Source organism: Lichenostomus cassidix, chromosome 5 (genome assembly GCF_008360975.1).
Source record: "Lichenostomus cassidix isolate B80296 chromosome 5, HeHo_3.0, whole genome shotgun sequence".
NCBI classification, from domain to species: domain Eukaryota; kingdom Metazoa; phylum Chordata; class Aves; order Passeriformes; family Meliphagidae; genus Lichenostomus; species Lichenostomus cassidix.
The window spans coordinates 35,905,777-35,914,413 of record NC_139486.1 but is presented as its reverse complement, the minus strand read 5'-3'; positions in this window follow the sequence as shown (position 1 = coordinate 35,914,413).

Below are 8,637 nucleotides of genomic sequence, written 5' to 3'. Positions count from 1 at the left end.
GGTGCAAAATAAGTCTGTAAAGCAAACTGTCCTGGTTTCAGATGAGATAATTGTCTTTATAGTAAACGTGCTGGATTTAGTATGAGAATAATGTTGACAACAGGCTGTTTTAGTTGGTTTTGAGTAGTGTTTACTCTAAATCAAGGACATTTCAGCTTCCTGTGCTCTGCCAGTGAGGAGGTGCACAAGAATGGAGGGGAACATGGTCGGGACAGCTGACCCAAACTGTCCAAAGGGATATTTCATACCATAGAACATCATGCCCAGTATGTAAATGGGGAAGGAGTTGGCCATGAGGTGCCAATGACTGCTGGGGGACAGGCTGGGCATCAGGCAGTGGGTGGTGAACAATTGTATTGTGCATCATGTGTTTCTCTTGGGTTTTATTTCTCTTTCCTTTTACAATTAGTAGTACTAGTGTCTAATTATTATAATATTTTATATTTTGTTTCAATTATTAAATTGTTCTTATCTCAGCCCATGAGGCTTGCCTTTTCTATCTACTTTTTTCCTCACTGGGGCAGGGGTTGGGTAGTGAGTGAGCAGCTGCTGGGGCTTAGCTGCTACCTGGGGTTAAACCACAACAGAGTGCATTGTCTTAATTCAATCCTAAATGTCTCACTTGGCTGTAGACTGCAAGAAGAAAAGTACTGCACACCAAAACTTTGATGTTAGAGGGCAGGAGGATTATTGTCAGAAATTACTCCAAATGCCAAAGGCTTACCTGACCAAACTTTAGTATAATCACGTAGTTGTTACGGAAAGATGTGAACAAGAAAATTCACTTGTGCTGGTATGTGCATGGCAATGAATATGATTTCCTAATAAGTTTGACTGTATGGAATATAAACCCCAGTCATGTAAAGATATTCTTATATTTAATATTTTATATTAAATTATTATAAATATTATGTATAATTTATTCATATTAAATATAATAAGTATTAAATCGTGTAATGAGGCAGTAAATAGAACTTGTCTGAATTTAAAAAAAAATAGAAACAAGCCTGTAAAGACCAAAGTTACAGCAAACTATTTCTAGACACATCTCTAGCTTTTATTATTTTTTAATTAAAATAAAACAGAGAAAGATAAAATACCCAAATATAAACTTCTAATATCTTTTTTGTTTGAAGAAATAGATCAGATCTTCCAGGAATGTCTACAAATGGAATGTCTACACAATGTCTACGCAACTACACAACTTTCTAGCACGTCCAACTTCTGTTTCCTTAGGCTTCTTAAGGTATAGCAATGGAAAAATAAATTTGCTTTCCTGGAATTCTTCTTTTTTTGTGGGGTGAGGGAGATGTGAGATTTTCATCAGTAGTTTTTGTCTGAGAGGAATGATCTGATTTTTCTTCAAGGAATCTTTAAAAATTTAAGCGTGCACCTATACACGAAAATATGCATATGTCTGTTGATGGAGAAGGGTGACATAACTAACAGTGTGCACGAACTTCTGAATTCTGCTGTTATTTTCTTCAAATAAACATGTATGGGAGTTGATGACTCATACTGCAAAGTCCAGACTCACTGATTTCAAGCACTTCCATTGGAACTTCCTTGCCTGATCACTGGGGTCTTGAAGTTATGTGTTTATTTCTGTATGAGTCAGAAGTTATGAATAATGTTACTGCTTAGTTGACTACAGAAGTAGAAAACAAAGGTCCAGAAAAAGTTTTGGAAAGCCAGATGTCATGAAAAAGAAGATAGAAAAAGAAAGAAAGAAAGAAAAAAAAAAGAGGATATAAATAGCAGGATGCCCAGTCTTAATAGAGACGAAAAATTCATGGGTTTGGTTAGTCAGTAAGTTAACATCCACCAACTCCTACAATTGAAAAATTATTGGAAATTGTAACTAAAATTAATATATAAATGGAGGTGGAAACAATGCTCTCACTGAAGAGTAGAAAGGGAAACACATTTGATAAACTCATATTTCTGGCAAAAGCCAAGGAAAAAAGGAAGTATTGGCCAGAGATGAGAAAGCTCTCACCAAGTTTTGTAGATGTTTAAACAGGTATCTAGTTAATAGTAGATGAAAATTGCAGACCTTGAGACATCTAGTTCAGCCCTTTTTCCAGGGAAGAACCAACTGTCCCTACAACACTCTTGGCCAGTGTTTGTCAACCTCTTCTAAAAGTATTTTGTTGATGGAAATCAAGGAGTTTTTTATGGGCTGTTTTGCTATTCTCACTAAAATATTTATTTCACCCATTGTTCTCCTCACATCCTATCACCAAATGAATGTATTCCTTTCTTGTGTGCTACTACCTGTAAAATTACTTGAACACTATTTTCACCTCTCACCATCAGTCTTGTCTACACTAAGGCACCTGAGTTCCTTCAATCTTTTCTCACAAATCATGATTTGTCGACACATTGTCAATAAGCATAAAGTCACCACTCAAACGGCAGAGGGATCTTGGAAAAGGTTTTTTTTTCTTGGTAACTGTCTTTCAAAAAGAATCTCAAATTACCTGCAAGATGTCCTGAGTAATACTGTTCAATTCAAACAATGTCTACAGAGTGAAAAATAGTATCAACATCAGGTTTATAGTAAGCTGAGACTAGGTAGTGATTAGTTTAGGAGATCTTTCAAAGAGAAATGTGACAGGGTATGTCTGACTACTTTGCTAGGGGAAGAAGGGTCAGCTGGTAGAATAGTGCACCAAAGTATTGATGCTATGAGATACGGAATTGAAAAAGGAAAATTTTACCTCACTATGTAAAGAAAATTCTGTTACTAGGCCTCATAATATGCATAAAATTCCACTCTGCAAAAAGCTTCCTGATAGCTGGCTTGTGAGGATAACATCCATAGTGAATAAGGTACAAAAGTGAAAAGCAGTATTAATATGTGGTCTAATTATGATTAGGGTTGTAAAAATGGATTCTAGTCTTCAGAAAGAAGTTACAGCCAAGATGGAAGTTTTAGGTTACCAACCAATTTAAAATATATGTTTACTTCCAGCCGTATTGCTGGTCTGATTTTAAGGTGAAGACACTATTTCTGTGCCTTAGTTTTCCATTTGTAGTGACTCACAGTGAGTCATGAGTGCATGACTCAGAGATTGTGGACAGTACAGCTCCTATGGATTGAAATCAGAGCCAGCTTGACAGGTAATGCCATGGAGTTTCCTGCATTATACAGGACCCCGAATGACAACATGTACATGTGCAGTACGGTTCATGCAGGTCTGCTATAATTTCCCTTTTGCCTGAGACTGATTTCAGCATCCATATTGTTATAATCTCTACACATCTGAAAAATGTACTACTTCTTTTTCTGATTTGTTTAATCTGTGGTGTTCTTCAGGCAGTTGGATGAGCTACAGTTTTAATATTCTGCATTTTTCATGGAACACAGTACAGCAGACATTCTGGTAGAAGAGTTGTACAATGTAGATCTGTAGCTGAAAAAAAATAAAACTGACTTAGTTTTCAATAAGCTTTGTGTCATTTTAATGTACAAACTGGATCCTTTTAAATTAATGCCTATTGCCATTACTTCTTGCCTTTGAGTTTTGACATTCCCTCTGCCAGCTCTGCAATTCTGTAAGAATTTCAGATGTTGTGACTTAACTTTGATATCTTTATCTGCTAAAAGACCCATAATTATCTAAATACCACTATATTTCCTTCCTAAATTTTCAAAAATATAATTGCAAAATTAATGTTCTTCAAAGATTCATTTGCTTCTATTTGCTTAATAACTTAAGTCTCTCAGTAGCTACCATGTGGTTCACAACTTTACAAAAACCAAAAAAGCAGATGATTGTTCATGCCCTCTCCCCATTATCACATATCAGTGAGAATCTCTTCCTGAATATGGACTTGGCCCAGATCAGAAGCACTGACATGTTAAGGAAAGGCTGTATAATACTTGCTTCCATCAAACTCACTGAGTGCTGCCAGTTTTAGTCCAGTACTCAAAAATCTCATATCATTGGTTGTCATTTACATTAAATACAAGGTGAAACTAAAAGCCACCCAAATATAAAAAACCCATTGATTTTTGGAAACTAGATGTAAAATTAAACTTTACAGCATCCATCAGCCCAAGCAGTTATTTCATTTACACTGATTCATTGCACATCTGTCCTTGCCTGGGGACTTATATATGAATGGTACTAAATAGGTAAGTAATTGGGCAAACACTTGTTAAATTTACCTCTTTTGGATGCAAAGCCAAAGCACAGCAATCTCCACTGTTAGCAGGAAAGTGTGTGATCTCTTTCTATTCCGCTGGGTGATGGATGTAATCCCCCATGTACAACCACTCCTGCAAGTTACAAAATGCTAGCTACTCTGTGGTCTTAATGTCCAGGTTTCCCAGAAGGTCTGCAAGAAAGTGCATCAGGGTTAATTATAGACTGTCATAACACAGAACTAATTTCTGAATAATTCAACTTTTGATATTACATTTGCAGCTGAAGCCATTTCCAAATATGAGATGGAACAAAAAATGCAGGTAGCATTAACCTCTTATTGCATTAAGATTGGATTTAAGTAATTTCTGACAATGAGGCATTCTTGAGCTTCCTTTAGCTGTGTGAATGACCTCTAATCTCTCTAACACAAATTAAAAAAAAAAAGCTTCTTGCTCTCTACTGTAGAAAAAGCCTACATACAGCAGCACTGCCATCTCCTGCCTGCTTGCTTTCCTGCATACAAGTAGGAGATTTGTGCTGCAAAGCAGCCATAGAAAAGGTGCATTTTTCTGCTACTAGGTAACTGAGGCAGTAACATTTTCTAACACTCAGGGATAACACATTTGGAGTTCCACAGATGTGGAGTTTTCATGAGGGAATTTTTTTATAAGCATAGAAAAGGACTTCAGCCATTAGTCCAGGATTTCTGATATATCTCATTCCAGATAGAACAATAGCTCAAAATGTGTACATTTGTGTACTTATGCTGTACCCAAGGAATACATAATACCTGTTGTTGAATATGCTTCCAGAGAGTTGATGTGTACACAAAGGGACACATTTGAACAGGTCTAACACATTCCCTGCGGTCTGAGTGCTGCAAGTCCAAAGCATGAATGACTCATGTGCACAGGATTAATTCAATGCAGCTGGAGTGTATCTGACCATATGCAAGCATTTGTGTGGTCCATGTGCAGTAGGTCCTACAGGTCCCAGACGTATCACATATGCTCTGAATCCTTAGGACATAGGCAAGATAGAGCCAGTGTAGTGTTACAATACAGAGGTAGAATCACAGTCTTATCAGGGTAATGGTTTATTGCTTATCATCAGCTGGGACAGGATAGTTTATGCTTCTGAGAATATTTATACATATTTACAATGCCTGGTGCAGAGTCCCTTGCAGTTGGTCATGTGCCCACTGAACTCTCTCTGCTGTGCCAAGGTGTTACAAATATGGATCCTACAGGTCAACCGTGTCCTTCTTAGGGATTCGGTTCAGGTACTGACATGACCTCTAACTTGACCAAGCATTGCTGCATACTCAGCCTGTTGCCACCACTGTTGCCAGTTCAAAACAGCCACATCTGTCCCACAAACTGCTACCTGCTGGGCTCAGAAATGCCAGAGGACATGACACTTTTGCTTTTGGCTTGGAATAGAGCTAGATAAAAGACTAGGACAGAGGCTTCTTCTATGTTGCTCTTGAACCTAGAAAGCTTCCCAAACCAGAACCTACTGTGAATCATACAGGATGATCCAATTGCTCTTGGTTACTTGAACTCTTTTCTTGGACAGTCACATTCAACACCCAGAGAACAGAAAATTCCATCCAAAGCAACAAAATATGGAATGATAGGTAAGGCACGTAATAGTGGATACAAATGATAGTTGCCTAAGATAGATTTTACCTTCCCACAGAATCACAGTATCATTATTCTTCCCTCCTTTGAAGGCATATTTATTGTTAAAAACAAATTAAGAGCTATTGAAGACATTAGCAGGCACAGAAAAACAGTCTCTGTTGCTTACTAGCAAAAAGTAGAAGTTCCTATGAACCATTTTGTTGGCGAGATCTCAGTTCACACCCAGTTAATTGGCCTGTTTTGCAGGATTTAATCTGGTGGCATAAGAACCTTGAAATAAATCCCTGAGCTATGATTAGAGATGAAAGAGAGATTAGCGCGGGCAGGAGAGTTGAAGTGGTTTTTTTCTCCATCTCCATTGGTGAGGCAGTGTGAAGACAGAGCAACTACAGAGATATCAGTATTTCAGTCACCCTCAGGATGGCCAATTTGGGTATCATCTCCCTTGTGGTCAGCAAGTTACCGGTTTCAAGATCCTGTTCAGTCCTCTGAAGCAGGTTAGTGGTTTCTTTTACAATGTCACAAATAGGAATGTGGATTTAGCAAAAATGGCAGACTTTAGCAAAATCAGTTAGATGAGATGTGGTTTGTTTATGACAAAATCACCAAATTTCTTTGAACAATTTGTATCTAATAAGTAAATGTTAAAAATAAATAAATAGCTCTGCTATGTCTTGTTCAATGTAGTTAGGGGAATTTCATAGCAAAGGAACCACTAGGTGACATCTTGAAAGCAAATTGTATGGTGATGGAAGCTGTGTTTAAAGTTAAATTTTAATTAGACAAGGAAAGCTTGAGAACAGTATTGATATTATGGAAGAGATTTCCACATTTATTCGGCTTTTTTTGTTGAAAGAAGTATTTCTCCCTTTATAGAATATAATCCAGTTTGCTCCCCTATATCTGGGGAACGAATGTCTGTGTGTATATGATTCATAACTCTGGAGTGGTTCATGTGCAAAGGTTTCTAAGAACTTTGATAGAGGTGTTGGTTCCCTGAAGTGCTGGGAGTGTTCCTGGCTTTACTAGTAGCCTGCTGCCAAACATGACTTGGGAGAAGAACAGACACATGTTGCAGAGCAAGGCTAACACTTATAATTGCATTTCAGTTCTTCCAGCTGAAAAACTTTCTTCACGATGCTCAAAAAAATTAAAACTACCCAGCTGTGTGTGTGTGTGTGTGTGTTGCAATACATTTTACGCTAATAAATGTATTCAATACTTCATTAAACAGTTAGGGAAAGAATAATGATATGGTATATTTACAAAATTAATTATGATGTCAAGAGAATCTCATTATCTGAAATAAATTCAGTAAACTGTTAGCATAGGTGAAAATAATCTTAAGATAAGTATCCATGTAGAAGCTAGGAACAAGGAACAGAATAGGTAGCTTGTTCTCCTGTCCCAGATTCAATGAACTCAAAGTTTCATGAGAAGCACAGTGTCTCCCAAATATCAATCCTAAGCATATCAGTGGCAGCGAGGGTCAGTCAACAAGTGGTCACTGAACTACTACAACCAGTCATTCCATCCCTTTCCTCTGGCACTAGGACTCTATGAAATCACAGATCTTATGCTACTGCAGGACTGTGGTGGGGGTAGCACTCTTAGACAAATGTCAGTGTTCCATGAAATCTGATCCTACAACAATACTAAAAACTCAAGGGAAGCTGAAAATACCACATGACAACTTCTGGAGAAAAGTTCTACGAGAAGTACGAGGAGAATTTTTCTTGCATAGAAATTTTTTACCTTTTTTAACTTTAGGCATCTGAAAATTGAGGATGGAGCTATAACAGAATAGCTACATGAGATTGAATGTATCCCTGCTTATGGAAATTCAGCTTCAAATTTCTTTATGGCTAGGATATGACATCATCTTCTAAAAGCAAGGATGCCTCTGCAATAGATAAATTTTAAGTAGAGGTAGAACTGTTTATAACTTTCGTTCAAATGTTAAAACAAAATCTGGCAAGTAGAGTGTTTTCAATGACAGCGTAACTAAATCTGCGCTGAACAACTTAGAGATGTTCAAATATGTACATGTGTTTCATAAAAACAGTGAGTGATGCATTCATATGTACTGGCCCTTGAATGTGAACAGTGTATTAGGAGTCAGGAAATTTCACAAGAGATTCTCTCTGTTGTGAGCTCTGAGACCTGAGTATCAGGTGCAAATAAATCTATTAGCAGCCATCATTTACAACTATTTAAGGTCAAGTCACGAACTGCTTAACTGATGGAGCAATCAAAGATACTGTCTCCAGGCTTAGCAGGCAGGCTGTCAGCTGAATTCATAGGGAGGCTTAATTCTGTATCAGCAGAGAATGATCCCTTCAAATGAGGTCTGAAGGATACTGGAGAAGAATGCTGTGAAGAAAGCATTGTAACTTTATAAATGACTATTCTATGGACACCCCTGTAAGTTGTCTATCATCAATATGATTATCACAAAATGTTCACAATCAAAGCCAAAACTGAAAATCAGCCTTAACAAACACTAAAATTAGGAGCCTGTTTTTAAGCTCAGAGGCCTGCTAGCCTCGACACCTTTGGAAATAGACTGGTAAGGAAGTATATTGGGTATTTTGCACACTATTCCATATATTGTGCAAAAGATATCCAGAGCTGAAAAGCTTTGAAGAGAATTAGTTTTCTCTGTAAATGCAGGAAAAAATAAATGCAACATGAATCAATTAGATCTCACAGGCCTTAAAATCTTAATGCATGAAGATATTTAACCATATCCTAATATGAATCAAACAGCCTATTCCTTGCCTCTACAGATAGAATTCATTCCTTCTGACATAAACACATGAAGACACTGGGAT